This window comes from Oncorhynchus mykiss, chromosome Y (assembly GCF_013265735.2).
Source record: "Oncorhynchus mykiss isolate Arlee chromosome Y, USDA_OmykA_1.1, whole genome shotgun sequence".
Classification (NCBI taxonomy): Eukaryota; Metazoa; Chordata; class Actinopteri; order Salmoniformes; family Salmonidae; genus Oncorhynchus; species Oncorhynchus mykiss.
The window spans coordinates 6,726,353-6,746,133 of NC_048593.1; the positions used below are offsets into that span (position 1 = coordinate 6,726,353).

Consider the following 19,781-nt stretch of genomic DNA (forward strand, 5'->3'; position numbering starts at 1 on the left):
TGGACAGCACTGAGCCAATTGTGCACCGCCCTATGGGACTCCCAGTCACGGCCGGATGTGATACAGCCTGGATTCGAACAAGGGACTGTAGTGTAATTTAGACGAAACAGTCACATTAGCCTCCAAGGTGCAAACCATGTCTAGGACACAAATAAATATTGGATGCAGCTATGGTGGCACTAGCTAACTCATGTCTGACTTCAATGGTGTACTAACTAGCAGCAACAAACTCAAACCAACCATGGGTCATAGCAAAACATGTCACAGTTGGTTGCATAGTGTAATGGCGTCACCGGCTTGAATCTAACCCAACCTTGAGCCATTCAGTCTACATCTGTAAAGCATAGAATTAGCTTCCAAGTCAGATTACGCTATTTCTCAAGCTATGTTTATAATTAAGGGATGGTGACAATCGTTGATTTTCTGTTAGACAAAGTCCACAGAATGTATTCTGGGACCTACCATAAGGAGCAAAGGTGGGTATCCTAACATGTCCAGCAATGTGATTGCAATGGTTTAGCGACCTCCAAAAATGGGTTAATTCGCTGTTCACTTTCTTTTAGAACAAAATGCAATTTACCACTTGGCTCTCTATTATACCACCCTGTCACAAGCCCTCCCAGTCAACACTACTTAATAAGGTTGTCTGCTGCAGTTGTTTGAGTGATATCCAGTTTGAAGCCGAACATGCATAGAGAAAACCAGCAAGGGGCCCCTCATTAGCATCATGTAGACATGACCTCGCTTTGAGCATTACTATGAATGGAATAGTCAGCCACATGTTGGCAAGTATCAGCAACCTTCACCTGTCATCGGCAACATCTTTCACAGGCTTGCACAAATACAGAAGGTAACCCACTTCATTACTTTGATACATTTCATAACCCAATTGTGAAACATCATTTATGTAAACTGACATTATTTGTTGCTTATTTCCTACTTTTTAGATGCATATAATGTCCAGGGCATAACCTAGCCTGGTGGAACCAGCCTGATCACTGGGTTCACATTCTAATTCACTTCCTTTTGTATGATATCTGAAGTGAAATAGAAAGTAACGCTGCGATCAAGTTGGTTTCCACCAGGCTAATCACAACTAGCATTGATAATGTAATCAGTGCTCTGTATGTGTGTGACCGACCAGTATCTTTGAGGGGCCATGAGATGATCTACGCTGCTATGCCCATCAATGGGGCTCTAGCAAAGACCTTGCCCTCCAGCCTCACCTTTTGTCTCCCCACCAATGGTCGTCAATGAAGAATAACAGAATTAGGTAGGTTTAGTCTGACCTGTTCAAACTTCAACATAGTATATGTTTGTAGGTCGGTTATCACCTAACCCTAACTGCCATTGGTAATATATCAGTGATTGTGTTTGTGATGCATGAGATGCGGAGAGACCTGGCACTCAACACATCCACTCAACACATTCACAATGAGGTGATTACTAATAATACAGTACAGCGCAAATGTCCAGTAATAGAAGCATCCTTTTCATTCCATGTGTCACTGATTAACTCTGCCTCAACTTTTGCCTTTTTCTACAGATGACCGGAGATGCTCAGTCATTTGATGGGGGAGATCATAATTAGGTAGGTTTTTATCTGACCTGTTCAAACGTCAACATAACATAACAATTTCAACATATCTCTTTGTGTGTCAGATATTGCTTATCCTAACTACATTTAGTAATAGAACAGTGACTGTTTGTATGTGATCACAGAAATATGTATGTAGCCAGCACATGGAGACTTTTCAGATGATGTGATGAAGTCCAGACTGACTAATTTCTCTGAATGGAGAGAGACCTGGCACTCGGCATTATAATTTTACTAGACACAACTTTTACTTGTATTGTTTTTTTATTATTGAATTGAATGGTATTAGTCAATATCGGGAGGGAGGAAAACTATTCTGCACCAGGATCAGGGAACTCCCGTTGTATAGGGGACACCACACAGGCCAGTATGACCACTCTGTTTGCCAAGGTAGCCCAATTACCACCTGACAAAATGACGATAGGCACAGTATCTGCATCGGCTGGGAATGACAATGAAAGATGAAAGACATTTTAGCAGGACACTGCTTCTATGGTATTATTTAAGGGGTTGTTTATTCCACATAGACCTGTTACTACATTTAAAAGTTATCAAAACACTTTTAGAATATCTACATAAATTCAGCCATTGCATTCTTCTCATATTACCCTGTAGGCTAGCTTCCTCTGGCATCTCACCTTAGTTATTGAGCACAACCTGCAGGAGGTTTGTGATTGAGTGGGGGGAAACGGCTGCGGGCAAGGTTCTGACAGATGGGTGTCTTGGTGGTGGCAAGGACATACCCAAGAAACACCCATATCAAACCACACCCTCAAGCTAATTCATGTTTGTCTTCTGTCATGGACGCTAACTGTTTTTGAGTAGCAACCCCCAAAATTTGCCCAAATCAGCAGGTGGAGTTCCGCTTAAATGTTTGCCTTATCTACTTTGAAGAACTACTGAAATTGTGATTTAATCAGACAGCAGGTAGCTATGCAGCTAGGTTAGCAGCTAGCCAGCCTACTAGCCTGAATTATGACTTTTTGATAGATGGCTGGTTGGCTGGCTGCTACTGCCTGAGCAGACATGAGATGATGACTTAAATAAAATAAAAATGTAATGTACACAACTGAAATATTTTATTAAAGTAATGTGAATAAATGATGGTTAGAGCCTAATAAGTGATAGTAATGGGCAACCACTACCATCAATTGTTTTATTATGTGTTACCGCATTGAACCCACATAATGCATCTATTGTTAAAAAAAATCAAAGCTGAAATTGAATTATTATTATTATTTTTTTTTTTATATTTTTTTTTACCCCTTTTTCTCCCCAATTTCGTGGTATCCAATTGTTGTAGTAGCTACTATCTCATTGCTACAACTCCCGTACGGGCTCGGGAGAGACGAAGGTTGAATGTCATGCGTCCTCCGATACACAACCCAACCAGCCGTACTGCTTCTTAAAACCTCTTAGAGCTCTAGGGGCGCTATTTCATTTTTGGATAAAAAACGTTCCCGTTTTAAGCGCGATATTTTGTCACGAAAAGATGCTCGACTATGCATATTCTTGACAGTTTTGGAAAGAAAACACTCTGAAGTTTCAGAATCTGCAAAGATTTTGTCTGTAAGTGCCCCAGAACTCATTCTACAGGCGAAACCAAGATGATGCATCACCCAGGAATTAGCAGAATTTCTGAAGCTCTGTTTTCCATTCTCTCCTTATATGGCTGTGATTGCGCAAGGAATGAGCCTACACTTTCTGTCGTTCGCCCAAGGTCTTAGCAGCATTGTGACGTATTTGTAGGCATATCATTGGAAGATTGGCCATAAGAGACTACATTTTCCAGAGGTCCGCCCGGTGTCCTTTGTCTAAATTTGTGCGTAATCTTCAGGTGCGGTCATTTTCTCCTGGGATTCAGGAGAGAAAGCATGTGTCCAAGAACGATGTATCAATGAAGAGATATGTGAAAAACACCTTGAGGATTGATTCTAAACAACGTTTGCCATGTTTTCAGTCGATATTATGGAGTTAATTTGGAAAAAAGTTTGCGTTTTGAGGACTGAATTTATGGATTTTTTTTGGTAGCCAAATGTGATGTATAAAACGGAGCTATTTCTAATACACAAGGAATCTTTTTGGAAAAACTGAGCATCTGCTATCTAACTGAGAGTATCCTCATTGAAAACATCAGAAGTTCTTCAAAGGTAAATGATTTTATTTGAAGGCTTTTATGTTTTTGTTAATGTTGCGTGCTGGATGCTAACGATAATGCTAACGCTAAATGCTAACGCGAAATGCTAACTCTAGCTAGCTACTTTTACACAAATGATTGTTTTCCTATGGTTGAGAAGCATATTTTGAAAATCTGAGATGACAGTGTTGTTTACAAAAGGCTAAGCTTGAGAGATGGCATATTTATTTCATTTCATTTGCGATTTTCATAAATAGTTGACGTTGTGTTATGCTAATGAGCTTGCTGATAGATTTACACAATCCTGGATACAGGGGTTTTTTCATAGCTAAACGTGACGCAGAAAACGGAGCGATTTGTCCTAAACAAATAATCTTTCAGGAAAAACTGAACATTTGCTATCTGAGAGTCTCCTCATTGAAAACATCTGAAGTTCTTCAAAGGTAAATGATTTTTTTGAATGCTTTTCTGTTTTTTTGTGTAAATGTTGCCAGCTGAATGCTAATGCTAAATGCTACGTTAGCCATCAATACTGTTACACAAATGCTTGTTTTGCAATGGTTGAGAAGCATATTTTGAAAATCTGAGATGACAGTGTTGTTAACAAAAGGCTAAGCTTGAGAGCTAGCATATTTATTTCATTTCATTTGCGATTTTCATGAATAGTTAACGTTGCGTTATGGTAATGAGCTTGAGTCTGTATTCACGAACCCGGATCCGGGATGGGGAGATCAGAAAGGTTAACACAGCGCGCATCCAACCCGGAAGCCAGCCGCACCAATGTGTCGGAGGCTACACCGTGCACCCGGCAACCTTGGCTAGCGGGCACTGCGCCCGGCCCGCCACAGGAGTCGCTGGTGCGCGATGAGACAAGGAGATCCCTACCGACCAATCCCTCCCTAACCCGGACGACGCTAGGCCAATTGTGCGTCGCCCCACGGACCTCCCGGTCGCGGCCGGTTACGACAGAGCCTGGGCGCGAAGCCAGGGACTCTGATGGCACAGCTGGCTCTGCAGTGCAGCGCCCTTAACCACTGCGCCACCCGGGAGGCCCGAAATTTAAAACTTTGATTATTTTTCTGAAACCGAAATCGAACAGACCTCAAAAAAACGATCTAAAATTGATGAGTGACTTGTACTGAAAGCGTGATATTACTAAATACTTGTGATGTACTGTTTTATTACCTTTTGTCCCTTCTGAAGTGTATGCTAACGTCTGATGGGCATGGCAGCGTAGATCATTTCCAGGCCCCTCTCATCACAGATACTGGTCATGAAGGAGCCTGACTTTGGCGCCTATATCCGACCCAGCTCCTAGATCACAGAGGGAGGAAGAGAGAGAAAGACTGTCACCATACAGTCATGGAAGCCAACAGTAAATACACGGTTGACCATAGCCAATCAGAGATCCTGATTCACTGCTAATTCACAAGGGACACGTACCAGCATGGCACTGACTGGTTGGCATTACACACTCGGGCCAAGCAGTAGTCCATGGGCACAGTGGAAGGGTACACCTCCTTACAACATGCAAGACACAGATACAGTGCATTTGGAAAGTATTCAGACCCCTTGACTTTTTTGACATTTTGTCATGTTACAACCTTATTCTAAAATGAATAAAATATTTTTTTCCCCCTCATCAATCTACACACAATAACCCATAATGACAAAGCAAAAACAGGTTGAAATTTGTTTGAGCAAATGTATTTAAAAAAAAAACATTAATATTACATTTGCACAAGTATTCAGACGCTTTACTCAGCACTTTGTTGAAGCACCTTAGGCAGCGTTTACAGCCTCGAGTCTTCTTGGGTATGATGCTACAAGCTTGGCACACTTGTATTTGGGGAGTTTCTCCCATTCTTCTCTGCAGATCCTCTCAAGCTCTGTCAGGTTGGATGGGGAGCGTCGCTGCACAGCTTTTTTCAGGTCTCTCCAGAGATGTTTGATCGGGTTCAAGTCCGGGCTCTGGCTGTGCCACTCAAGGACATTCAGAGACTTGTCCCGAAGCCACTCCTGCATTGTCTTGGCTGTGTGCTTAGGGTCATTGTCCTGTTGGAAGGTGAACCTTCGCCCCAATCTGAGGTCCTGAGCACTCTGGAGCAGGTTTTCATCAAGGATCTCTCTGTAATTTGCTCCGTTCATCTTTCCCTCAATCGATGCTTGGCATTCAGGGCAAAGAGTTCAATCTTGCTTTCATCAGACTAGAGAATCTTGTTTCACATGGTCTGAGAGTCCTTTAGGTGCCTTTTGGCAAACTCCAAGCGGGCAGTCATGTGCCTTTTACCGAGGAGTGGCCCCAAATAGGGCTATCTTCTGTATACCACCCCTACCTTGTCACAACACAACTGATTGGTGCAAACGCATTAAGGAAAGAAATTCCACAAATATCTTTTAACAAGGCACATTCTGTTAATTGAAATGCATTCCAGGAAAAGCAGCCAACAAGTGCTCAGCATATGTGGGAACTCTTTCAAGACTGGTGGAAAAGCATTCCAGGTGACTGTGCAAAGCTGTCATCAAGGCAAAGGGTGGCAACTTTGAAGAATCTCAAATATAAAATATATTTTAATTTCTGTAACACTTTTTTGGTTACTACATTCCATATGTGTTATTTCATAGTTTTGATATCTTCAATATTATTCTAGAAAATAGTCAAATAAAGAAAAACCCTGGAATGAGTAGGTTTGTCCAAACTTTTGACTGGTGCTGTATGTAAGTAAGGTATTTATGTTTTTCATTTTTTTTAAAAATAAATTAGCAAAAATAGTTTTTCGCTATGCTATTATGGGGTATTGTGTATAGATTGATGAGATGTTTTAGAATAAGGTTGTAACGTAACAAAATGTGTAAAAAGGGAAGGGGTCTCAATACTTTCTGAATGCACTGTATACACAGAGCACAGATTACGTTATCAGTGGTGGTTAGGTGAATTCCAGGACAGATAGTATTTTGAACATTAATCAGGTCAAATTTGACCAACCTGAGTCAAGTGTCCTCCATTACTTTGAAGCGGGACTGGTGTCTGGCCACTGCCTCAGCCTTCTGTAACAGCTCCTTAAATGGTAGGGGCATTCCCAGGACACTGCTGAACAACAAATCAACCAGGTTTTATACATAGCCTGTGTATTAAATAAATATCACTCAATAAACATACAGCGAAGAAAAATGATTATCTCTAGTTTGGAAATAATGTATACTGCAGAATAGATTCAAGACGGTGACATTGACAACATTACCAAAGATTTCTTACCCATGACAGACCACAGTCTGTCATTTCCAATGGGAGCAAATTAACCATAGTGGGCAGATCAAGCAAAAATGTGGGCAGAGCCAAGCACGAGCTAGCTAAATCCGATTGGCACGTTCTAGCATTCATTTGCATATTTCCGTTAAGGAAAGCAGAAGTGTGCGTGTGCAATAACTCAATTCGCCCTTGCACACAATGCACATTTTAGCCATTAACACAGAACAACGAGTTTCAACGGATGTATAAATCTGAAACATCCGTTTGGCGTTTCTACTCACCACCAAATATGGTGATAAGAGGTGCCTAGTGGTGGACAGTTGGAGAAGATGGTAAGGACTCTGCAAATGTTCTCATAGATGAAACCTTTGATCTAAAGACAGTTTTCTGTTCCCAAACTAAAATATGTTACAAACACAGTGGACTAAGTTTAGTAGACTTTACCCTTTATAAAAATTGCGTTGTTCATGAGTGCAAAGGCGAATTGAGTTATTGCACACTACATTTCACATAGTAGCTGTTCCTTGACGGAAATATGGGTTAGTTATAAAAATCTTTGCCGGTACTATGCAACCAGCTGTGTATGTTGCTGAATGCTTGCTGATACATTTTGCTCTTTGCTGCCAGAGCCATAGCTATATTTGCACCATATTTCATTTATTTTTGCCCTAGATAAATTCACTTGGCCAACGCACTGAAGAGTTTTGTGAACAATGGTGTGCTATACTTAATAACTGTTCATTGGACCTGATGACTCTGATCATCGAACAACTTACAAAGGATATTACCTTAGTTGAAAATTCACAGCAAGCTCTACGAGACGAGCTTAATGACCCTATCAAACTGGATAATCTCATTAAGAGTAACGCTGAACTTCAGACTAAGATTATGACTGAACTGAAGGAGAAGAAAATGAAGAAGTATAAACGTGATTTGGAGGAAAAGAACAAAGGATTAATATACCTCTGGTGAGATCCTGAGCACAAGAAACCACAAAACCCGGAAGAGACAAGCCGATGACAGACGCCGAGTTCCTCTGTCAGACCGACTATCCACAGACAGAGCTAACTCTGGCTCCTCTACCAACGGTGAGCGTTTTTTCTACAACAGAGGGCTGGGACACCGTCGAGGCCAACACCCCCAGCACATAAGAGGGGGAAGAAGAAATCCACTACCACCCTGCGACACCTACCGATTGAGACAGGATGGGCCCCCAGTCCAACAGGAGCTAAACGTCTTCAACTTATCAAGTAGGACCCTGACATCAGCTCACCTCAGTGTTCTCAATAAGGGGTTATCGTTTGTACCCACTGCATACTAGGGATGCAACAGTACACAGTATTTTGTCGAACCGTTCGGTACGCCCCCTACGGTTCAATACGCACACGTGAACCACGGAATTACGATATGCCTGTCATTTTCCTATAATTTCCAAAACTTGCTTTTTATTTTATTTTTATTTATCCAGGTAGGCAAGTTGAGAACAAGTTCTCATTTGCAACTGCCACCTGGCCACAATAAAGCAAAGTCACACATGGAATAAACAAACATACAATCAATAATACAGTATAAATAATCTATATACAGCATGTGCAAATGAGGTAGGATAAGAGAGGTAAGGCAATAAATAGGCTATGGTGGCAAATTAATTTCAATATAGCAATTAAACACTGGAATGGTAGGATGTGCAGAAGATGAATGTGCAAGTTGAGATACTGGGGTGCAAAGGAGCAAGATAAATAAATAAATAAATACAGTATGGGGATGAGGAAGTTGGATGGGCTGTCTACAGATGGGCTATGTACAGCTGCAGTGATCTGTGAGCTGCTCTGACAGCTGGTGCTTAAAGCTAGTGAGGGAGGTAAGAGTCTTCAGCTTTAGAGGTTTTGCAGTTCGTTCCAGTCATTGGCAGCAGAGAACAGGAAGGAGAGGCGGCCAAAGGAAGAATTGGCTTTGGGGGTGACCAGTGAGATATACCTGCTGGAGCTACGGGTGGGTGCTGCTATGGTGACCAGTGAGCTAAGATAAGGTGGGGCTTTACCTAGCAGAGACTTGTGGATGACCTGGAGCCAGTGGGTTTGGCGACAAGTATGAAGCGAGGGCCAGCCAAGGAGAGCGTACAGGTCGCAGTGGTGGGTAGTATATGGGGCTTTGGTGACAAAACAGATGGCACTGTGATAGACTCCATCAAATGTGTTTAGTAGAGTGTTGGAGGCTATTTTTTAAATGACATCGCCAAAGTCTAGGATTGGTAGGATGGTCAGTTTTATGAGGGTATGTTTGGCAGCATGAGTGAAGGATGCTTTGTTGCGAATGTTGGAATGGAGATGTTTAAGAGTCTGGAAGGAGACTCTGGAAGGAGAGTTTACAGTCTAACCAGACACCTAGGTATTTGTAGTTGTCCACATATTCTAAGTCAGAACAGTCCAGAGTATTGATGCTGGACGGGCGGGCAGGTGCGGGCAGCGATCGGATGAAGAGCATGCATTTAGCTTTACTTGCATTTAAGAGCAGTTGGAGGCTACGGAAGGCATTGAAGCTCATCTGGAGGTTAGTTAACACAGTGTCCAACGAAGGGCCAGAGGTATACAGAATGGTGTCGTCTGCATAGAGGTGGATCAAAGAACCACCAGCAGCGAGAGGGACATCATTGATGTATACAGAGAAGAGAGTCGGTCCGATAATTGAACCCTGTGGCACCCCCATAGAGACTGCCAGAGGTCTGGACAACAAGGCTGTTGAGTCTGCCTAATAAGACTGTTGTGTTTGAGTCGAAAGCCTTAGCCAGGTCGATGAATACAGCTGCACAGTAGTCTCTTATCGATGACGGTTATGATATTGTTTAGGACCTTGAGTGTGGCTGAGGTGCACCCATGACCAGTTTTGAAACCAGATTATATAGCGGAGAAGGTACGGTGAGATTTGAAACGGTCGGTAATCTGTTTGTTAACTTGGCTTTCGAAGACCTTAGAAAGGCAGGGTAGAATAGATATAGGTCTGTAGCAGTTTGGGTATAGAGTGTCTCCCCCTTTGAAGAGGGTTGATGACCGCAGCAGCTTTCCAATCTATGGGATTCTCAGACGATACGAAAGAGAGGTTGAACAGGCTAATAATAGGGGTTGCAATAATTTCAGCAGATAATTTTAGAAAGAGAGGGTCCAGATTGTCTAGCCCGGCTGATTTGTAGGGGTCCAGATTTTGCAGCTCTTTCAGAACATCAGCTATCTGGATTTGGGTGAAGGAGAAGTGGGGGAGGTTTGGGCGAGTTGCTGTGGGGAGTGCAGGGCTGTTGACCGGGGTAGGGGTAGCAAGGTGGAAAGCATGGCCAGCCGTAGAAAAATGCTTATCGAAATTCTCAATTATTGTGGGTTTATCGGTGGTAACAGTGTTTCCTAGCCTCAGTGCAGTGGGCAGCTGGGAGGAGGTGCTCTTATTCTCCATGGACTTTACAGTGTCCCAGAACTTTTTTGAGTCTGTACTACAGGATGCACATTTCTGTTTGAAAAGCTAGCCTTAGCTTTACTAACTGCCTGTGTATATTGGTTCCTACCTTCCCTGAAAAGGTGCATATCACGGTGGCTATTCGATGCTAATGCAAATCAAATCAAATTTGCAGAACGCCACAGAATGTTTTTGTGCTGGTCAAGGGCAGACAGGTCTGGAGTGAACCAAGGGCTAAATCTATTCCTAGTTGTACATTTTTTTGAACGGAGCATGCTTATTTAAGATGGTAAGGAAGGCACTTTTAAAGAATAACCAGGCATCCTCGACTGACGGGATGAGGTCAATGTCATGCCAGGATAACCCGGCCAGGTCGATTAGAAAGGCCTGTTCGCTGAAGTGTTTTAGGGAGCGTTTGACAGTGATGAGAGGTGGTCGTTTGACCGCAGACCCATTACAGATGCAGGCAATGAGGCAGTGATTGCTGAGATCTTGGTTGAAAACAGCAGAGGTGTATTTGGAGGGCGAGTTAGTTAGGATGATATCTATGAGGGTGCCCGTGTTTACGGATTTGGGTTGTACCTGGGAGGTTCATTGATCATTTGTGTGAGATTGAGGGCATCAAACTTAGATTGTAGGATGGCCGTGGTGTTATGCATGTTCCAGTTTAGGTCACCTAGCAGCACGAGCTCAGAAGATAGATGGGGGGCAAACTTAGGGAGTAGGCTTCTAATGTTAACATGCATGAAACCAAGGCTTTTACGGTTACAGAAGTCAACAAATGAGAGCACCTGGGGAGTAGGAGTGGAGCTAGGCACTGGAGATCCTGGATTAACCACTACATTACCAGAGGAACAGAGGAGAAGTAGGATAAGGGTACGGCTAAAGGCTATAAGAACTGGCCGCATAGCAGGCATAGCATGAGAGAGATATTGTTTTTTTAAACCAGGTGATGTCATCGCATATGTGGGAGGTGGAACAACATGGTTGCTTAAGGCATATTGAGCAGGGCTAGAGGCTCTACATAGAAATAAGACAGTAATCACTAACCAGGACAGTAATGGACAAGGCATATTGATATTACGGAGTGGCATCTATAGCCAAGTGATCGTATGGGTCCAGTGTGTGGTTGGGCTTGCTGGGAACACAGCGATTAAGACAGTTAGCAGACCCGGGGCTAGCAAGCTAGCAGTTAGCAGACCGGGGTTAGCGAGCTAGCATAAGGGCCTTAGAGGGACGTTACGATGGGGGAACATCTGTTTTTGCCTCCTCGTGCGGTCACGGGATGGAAACGTTAGCCAGGAGTAGTCAACCCGGGTTGCGGTTAGCTAGCTGCCATGATCCAGATGAAAAGGTTCAGAGTTTGCGGTAGGAATCCGGGGATATGGAGAGAAAAATAGGTCCGGTATGCTCTGGTTTGAAACGCGTTGTACGAACTGGCGAGCTCTTTCCGAGCTAAAGGTTAGCTGATGACCGCTAGCAGTGGTTAGCTGACTGATAGCTGGTAGCTAGTTAGCTAGCTAGCTTCAGTTGAGGTATTCCAGTTCGGAGGTAAATAGAAATAGAAAAACTAATTGATCCACGCCACATTGGGTGAGGCAGGTTGCAGGAGAGTATTTAGTTGAGGTTTAGGAAAATTATTAAAAAGAATGCGAAGAAAAATATATATAAAAAGATATATACATTGGACGAGACAAGACAAAGACGTCTGACTGCAACGCCTTCTTGGAAATCAGCTTATTGAGCTGCAGACTACAAGCACATTGTACATTCAGATCCACAGAACCAGACGCACAGTTTGTGTACAGGCAAGGCAGGCAGGCAACTGCTTGGGGCCCCAGGCCGTTAGGGGGCTCCTGAGGGCTGAGAAACTTTATTCAACAGTAATGTCTCAAAATGTGGAAACCGCAGTGACCCCAACCCCTCCCCCTTAACCTCTTGAAGCTAGGGGGCACTATTTTTATGTTTGGAAAAATAACGTTCTATTTCTCAGGACCAGATGCTAGAATATGCATATAATTGACAGATTAGGATAGAAAACACTCTAAAGTTTCCAAAACTGTCAAAATATTGTCTGTGAGTATAGCAGAATTTCCTCAGGTGAAACCCTGAGGAAAATCCAATCAGGAAGTGCCTCTTATTTTGAAACCCTTCTGTTCCTTTGCATGCCTATCCTCCATTTAAAGGGATATCAACCAGATTCCCTTTTCTCTGGCTTCCCTAAGGTGTCAACAGTCTTTAGACATAGTTTCAGGCTTTTATTTTGAAAAATGAGCGTGAAAGATCACATTGCGTAAGTGGATAGGTGGGGGCTCTCAGAGTGAGGTTTGTGCTACAGAGTAAAGCCCCCATTGTTCCTCCCGCTGTTATTGAAAAACCTACACACTCGGTTGATATATTATCGAATATATATTTTAAAAACTACCTGAGGAATGATTATAAAAAACGTTTGACTTGTTTCTGTGGACATTATGAAGACTATTGGGAATTTCCGTCTGCGTTGTCGTGACCGCTCTTTCCTGTGGATTTCTGAACATAACGCGACAAACAAACGTTGGTATTTTGGGTATAAAAATAATCTTTATGGAACAAAAGGAACATTTGTTGTGTAACTGGGAGTCTCGTGAGTGAAAACATCCGAAGATCATCAAAGGTAAACGGTTCATTTTTATTGCTTTTCTGATTTTCGTGACCAAGCTTCCTGATGCTAAGTGTACATAATGCTATGCTAGGCTATCGATAAACTTACACAAACGCTTGGATTGCTTTCGCTGTAAAGCATAATTTCAAAATCTGAGACGACAGGTGGATTAACAAAAGGCTAAGCTGTGTTTTGCAATATTGCACTTGTGATTTCATGAATTTGAATGCTATTCAGCGGTTGCTAACGAAAATGATCCCGCGACAGGGATGGGTAGCGTCAAGAAGACAACCAGTGGACGATTTGCAATGACATCTCAGTAGGAAACCTTGCTAAATGGGCCCCATGAAGAGAGGGGAAACTAAAGACAAATATTCTCTCAGCTCCAAAGTGACAATGGCGAGCGTTAGCGAGACAGAGAGAAGCAAATTTGAAGAGGCACCGCGGTCTTTCAAACATGCTGTGCGGGAACATTTTGGATTCAGCGTTCAATACGATGACGAGCGTAAGAAGACCGTAAACAAACAAAGTGCAGTCTGCAAGCATTGCTTTGCCAGTCGGCTACTCAAGTGGAAACACTTCTAACATGATGTGTCATTTACGTCGCCATCACCCGGCCGTATCCCTTGCAGGTGGGGCAGGAGCAAGGAGAGTCCACTCCTTAGCGAAAACACAACAATCTCTCGCTGCTGCTTTTCAACAACAAATTGTCGACAAATTCAGAAAAACATACAGACATAATGAAAGCAGTGGGAGTATTCATAGCCAAAGATTTGCAGCCCTATTCGGTGGTTACTGACTCGGGATTTTGTCACCTGATGGCATTTTTTTTACCATGTTACAATGTCCCCTCCCGCACACATTTTGGCAGCGAAGTTATTCCCAAACTTTATGAAACATCACAGAGAGAAATTGAAAACGAATTGACAGACACCCTATCTAGCTCTCTCCACTGATAGTTGGAACTCCAGAGCAACTCAAAGCTACCTCACTTTGACGGTTCACTATGTACTGGATCAGGAGATGAAAAGCTATGTGTTGCATGAGAGTCATACAAGCACACACTTTTATTTGATACATACCGAACCATGGGCCCACTGTACCGTTGCATCCCTACTGCATACATTAATGACTTTGACTTCCAGATAGATCTATTCAAGTTTTTCCGAAATCTGAGAGTTCTTTGATAACAGTGAAACTGACATGACTCCACTTGAAATTTCATCCTCAGTGAGATGTATACATAGGTCTACAACGCTAATCAATAGATTTACATGTCCTACCATGAGTCAATAAGGAGATGGAGCCATTAACCCAGATGAGGTACCTGAGAACTCTGAGAGAACCACATTTAGGGCAAAAAGCAATGCGTCCATAGAAACCTTCTGTAGGATTGTTAAAGATGATGTAGGTGACCTACTGAAAGACAAACAGAAACAGAAATCCTATGATAACCTGAGTAGAGACGAGAGAATGGCTCTTAAGGACTTAGTCAGAGCCTTCGATTATCAAAAAAAATGTGAGAAAGGAAGAGGAATTTGTATACAAAACAAATGTGACTATGTGAATGAATGTTGCCGACAACTATCTAAAGGTGACTTCTATCGCAAACTGAATTATGACCCTACCCTAGAATTCCAGCATAAGATCTCATCCACAGTGGAAGCTGTTTGGAATCAGGACAAATCACCAAAAAAGAAGATGAATTTATATGTGAAATTTCCCAAGATACCAACTTTCTATACAGTCACTAAATTACACAAACAAGTGTCTCCTCCAGGTAGACCCATTGTAGCAGCAATCGACTCTGTGACATCCAACATTTCTACATTTGTGGATTACCACATTAATCTGATGGTTGAGAATCTCCCATTTTATGTCAAAGACACTAGTCACATTATCTCATTGATAGAGGGCTTAGGAAGGATACAAGAGGGCACCCTGCTGGCCGCTTTTGATGTGGAGAGCTTGTACACTAACATCCCACACACTGGAGGCTTGCAGGCACTACAACACTTCCTTCAGCAGAGAGACTCTACCCTTGTTCCATACAATTAATGCTTCTTACAACTTACTGAACTGGTATTATCCAATAACTACTTCATAGACTTTTTCTTTCAAAATTTGGGGTGTAGCCATGGACTCCCCCTTTTCCCCCAACTATGCAAACCTGTATTTGGGACAATTTGAAGAAGCACTCCTGTACAAAACAGAAACACACCCTATGCTTTCTAAAATCATCCTATGGAAGAGACAAATAGATTATGTCTTTGTGCTCTGGGAAGGAAGTCAGCAGGAACTAAATTAATTCCAAACTCTACTAAATGACAACTCTGAATACCTCAAATTCACCATGCAGACTGATGAGAGAAAAATAAAGTACCTGGACTTATGGATCATCAAAGAAAATTATGCATTACACACAGACTTATACACAAAGCCCACAGACCGCAACACCTTGCTATATGCGGATAGTATGCATCCCCTTCCCCTCAAGAATGGTCTACCATATAGCCAGTTATGCAGGGTAAAACAAATCTGTGGCCACTAGACAGATTTTGACAGCAAACATTACAGATAAATTCAAAATGAGAGGCTACAAGGACAAAACTATTGATGGTGCAATGATGAGAATATCTCAAAAATCAAGAGAGGAATTACTAAAAACTCAACCAAGGAAGAAAAACAAAGCAACCGTCTTTTGCACCAAGTACATCAAGGGTTTGGAGAAAATTAAAGCAATCCTGAAAAAGCACTGGCATATTCTGCAATCAGACAAAGAAATCGCACACCTCTTCAAGGAACCCCCACTGGTGGTCTATAAGCGTGGTCACAATTTGGAGATAGCTTGGTGAGATCTGACATGCTCCCTGAGCTCACTTAGACACTCTTGACATCCATTCCAAATAGGAACTACAAATGTGGCTCATGCGCATAGTGCAATAGCACTATAAAAACATCCTTCTTCAGACACCCATATACAAGTCGTAAAATTCCTGTTAGGGGTTTCATCTCATGCAAAACCAAGGGAGTAATCTGTCTCATCGCCTGTTCATGTGGAAAAGCCTACGTAGGACAAATGAAAATACAAAAAAAACACATAGCTGAACACCGCAGCTCAATCAGGTGTAAGAACATTGACTATCCAGTAGCAGCTCACTTTGTTGAAGCTAACCATCCAATTTCCTCCCTCAAATACACAGGAATTGAGCATGTTGCTCTACCAAGGAGAGAAGGTAACATCGAGATCCTACTACTATAAAGGGAGGCTTACTGGATATCCTATCTAAAACATTGACTCCTAGTGGTCTGAATATTGACTTTGATCTCAGGCCCTTACGAACAATTATTTCTTATGAACAAGTCTTGTAAATTGATATATTCTTTCTACAGCTTATTAGTGTACACCTAATGTGTTCCCCCTGTTGATGGTGCTTTTATGCATTACAGTTGAACCAAAAGATTATGTAACGGATGTGAAACGGCTAGCTTAGTTAGCGGTGCGCGCTAAATAGCGTTTCAATCGGTGACGTCACTTGCTCTGAGACCTTGAAGTAGTAGTTCCCCTTGCCCTGCAAGAGCCGTGGCTTTTGTGGAGCGATGGGTAACGATGCTTCGTGGCTGACTGTTGTTGATGTGTGCAGAGGGTCCCTGGTTCGCGCCCGGGTATGGGCGAGGGGACGGTCTAAAGTTATACTGTTGTATTGGTGCCGTGACCCGGATCACATGTTACTGCGGAAAAGGAGGAGGTCAAAAGGGGGGTGAGTGTAACGGATGTGAAACGGCTAGCTTAGTTAGCGGTGCGCGCTAAATAGCGTTTCAATCGGTGACGTCACTTGCTCTGAGACCTTGAAGTAGTAGTTCCCCTTGCTCTGCAAGGGCCGCGGCTTTTGTGGAGCGATGGGTAACGATGCTTCGTGGGTGACTGTTGTTGATGTGTGCAGAGGGTCCCTGGTTCGCGCCCGGGTATGGGCGAGGGGACGGTCTAAAGCTATACTGTTGCAATTACATGTAACAAATATTAAATTAAATACGAAACAATTAAATATGTGAAATTGAATTAAACAATAATGTATGTTGATGCTAATATTATGTACAATATTCATTGTTTCTATATGTTTCTATATGATAACAATAGCCTAACATAATATTTAATATGCCATAAACTATTGTTTTTTAAAAGTTTCACTAATTCATTCTAATTAACTTCATTATTATGACACACCCCTCACTATTGTCATTGGTTGCACTAATTGCACTGTTTGTCTACATAACCTGGTTCAAGTAATCATGACATTACCCTGAAGAAGGCACAGTGATGCCAAAATGTTGGTAAATACCCAATAAATTACTGGGAGTTTATATATGGAGTGTGTGACTCTCTTTATTTCGATAGTTAATAGTTTATTCGCAGTTAGTCAGCGCCTCCACTCAAACTACTTTTTTCTGGGAGTGCGCCAATCCGTGTTTTTTATGCTCTAGATAGTACACAATAAACAGGCAACAGGCATGTTGTTTCGGAGTAAGCAGACGATGTCCCCGAATGCTTGCTTGCTACCTTACTTGCAAATCTGGGTTAGTTATCATATCTTTGTCTGAGTTTAAATGAGTTGGCGATCACTTTAGCTAGCTAGCCAGTTCGAGTTAAAACATTATTGAAAGTAAGCTGGCCACATCCTATGATTAGCTAGCAAGCTAGTATCCAAGTGCCTGCCATGTATTGACCCTAAATACCAATGGGCTACAGTTAACTGTTGTTAGCTAGGTAGCTCCCTGACGTGAGCTATGCATATCTTCCTCTGACATGCTACATCACATCTCACATTAGCTTGATTTATTTATCTAGCTACAGTAACATTCCCCTTTCATCTGTGATTCATAGCAAGCCTGGCTCGCGAGCATTACCAAAAGTAGCTACTAGCTAGCTAGTAGCAGCTATCTACTTAGCTAATGTACTTACCAACACCAGTGGGTTGACAGGCAGCAGAAGTGACCATGTCATGTATTGTCATGTTGTGTCCTGTTCCTGTTCTTTCTCTTCACCCTGTCTCCCTCTGCTGGTCGTATTAGGTTACCTTTTCTTCCCCTCTTTCCCCCAGCTGTTCCTTGTCTTCTCTAACTACCTCGTTCACCCCTTTTCCCACCTGTTCCCTTTTTCCCTCTGATTAGGCCCCTATATCTCTCTCTGTTTCTGCTCCTGTCTTTGTCGGATTCTCGTTTGTGTTTCTCATGCCTGAACCAGACTATCGTCGTGTTTGCTGCAACCTTGTCCTGTCCTGTCGGAATCTGCCAGTTCATCTAACCTTGTCCTGTCCTGTCGGAATCTGCCTGTCCATCTGAGCCTACATGTGTTTCGTCATTAAAGAAACTCTGTTTTGTTAATTCGCTTTTGGGTCCTCATTCACGCACCTGACAGAAGAATCCGACCAAGAATGGACCCAGCGACTTCGGATCCTCTCCACTCAGCCGTCGAGATCCAGGGAGCGATGCTAGGCAGACACGAGCAGGAATTGTCTGCTGCTCGACATGCCGTTGAGACCCTGGCCACCCAAGTCTCCAACCTCACAGAACAGGTTCACCATCTCCGCCTCGATCCACCGGCCACTTCCAGGGCTTTCGAATCTCCGGAGCCCAGAATCAATAACCCGCCGTGTTACTCTGGGGAGCCCACTGAATGCCGCTCGTTCCTCACCCAGTGTGATATTGTGTTTTCTCTCCAGCCCAACACTTACTCCAGGAGCACTGCTCGTATCGCCTACGTCATATCTCTCCTTACTGGACGGGCTCGTGAGTGGGGCACGGCAATCTGGGAGGCAAGGGCTGAGTGTACTAACCAGTATCAGGACTTTAAGGAGGAGATGATACGGGTTTTTGATCGATCTGTTTTTGGGGAGGAGGCTTCCAGGGTCCTGTCTTCCCTATGTCAAGGTAATCGATCCATAACAGACTACTCTATTGAGTTTCGCACTCTTGCTGCCTCCAGTGGCTGGAACGAGCCGGCTTTGCTCGCTCGTTTTCTGGAGGGTCTCCGCGCAGAGGTAAAGGATGAGATTCTCTCCCGGGAGGTTCCTTCCAGCGTGGATTCCTTGATTGAACTCGCTATTCGCATTGAGCGACGGGTTGATCTTCGTCACCGAGCTCGTGGAAAGGAGCTTGCGTTCTCCGTTGCCCCCCTCTCCGCATCACTACCATCTTCCTCTGCCGGCTCGGGTGCTGAGCCTATGCAGCTGGGAGGTATCCGCATCTCGACTAAAGAGAGGGAACGGAGAATCACCAACCGCCTCTGTCTCTATTGCGGTTCCGCTGGTCATTTTGCCACTTCATGTCCAGTAAAAGCCAGAGCTCATCAGTAAGCGGAGGGCTACTGGTGAGCGCTACTACTCCTGTCTCTCCTTCAAGATCCTGCACTACCTTGTCGGTCCATCTACGCTGGACCGGTTCGTCAGCTTCCTGCAGTGCCTTGATAGACTCTGGGGCGGAGGGCTGTTTTATGGACGAGACCTGGGCTCGGGAACATGACATTCCTCTCAGACAGTTAAGGGAGCCCACGGCCTTGTTCGCCTTGGATGGTAGTCCTCTCCCCAGGATTCAGCGTGAGACGCTACCTTTAACCCTCACTGTCTCTGGTAATCATAGCGAAACCATTTCTTTTTTAATTTTTCGTTCACCTTTTACACCTGTTGTTTTGGGCCATCCCTGGCTAGTTTGTCATAAT

At 43.3% G+C, this 19,781-nt stretch overlaps 1 long non-coding RNA gene across 2 annotated transcripts in view; it reads left to right on the forward strand.

Moving 5' to 3' along the window:
• Positions 1 to 19,781, forward strand: part of LOC110509565 — a 30,616-nt gene continuing 10,835 nt past the window's right edge. Inside the window, exons 1-2 of one of the 2 annotated variants that reach the window (XR_005040520.1) lie at positions 1 to 1,439; positions 1,547 to 1,591. This is a non-coding gene — a long non-coding RNA (uncharacterized LOC110509565). The remainder of the gene's footprint in view (positions 1,440 to 1,546; positions 1,592 to 19,781) is intronic. The other variant, XR_002471446.2, reaches the window with a different exon arrangement.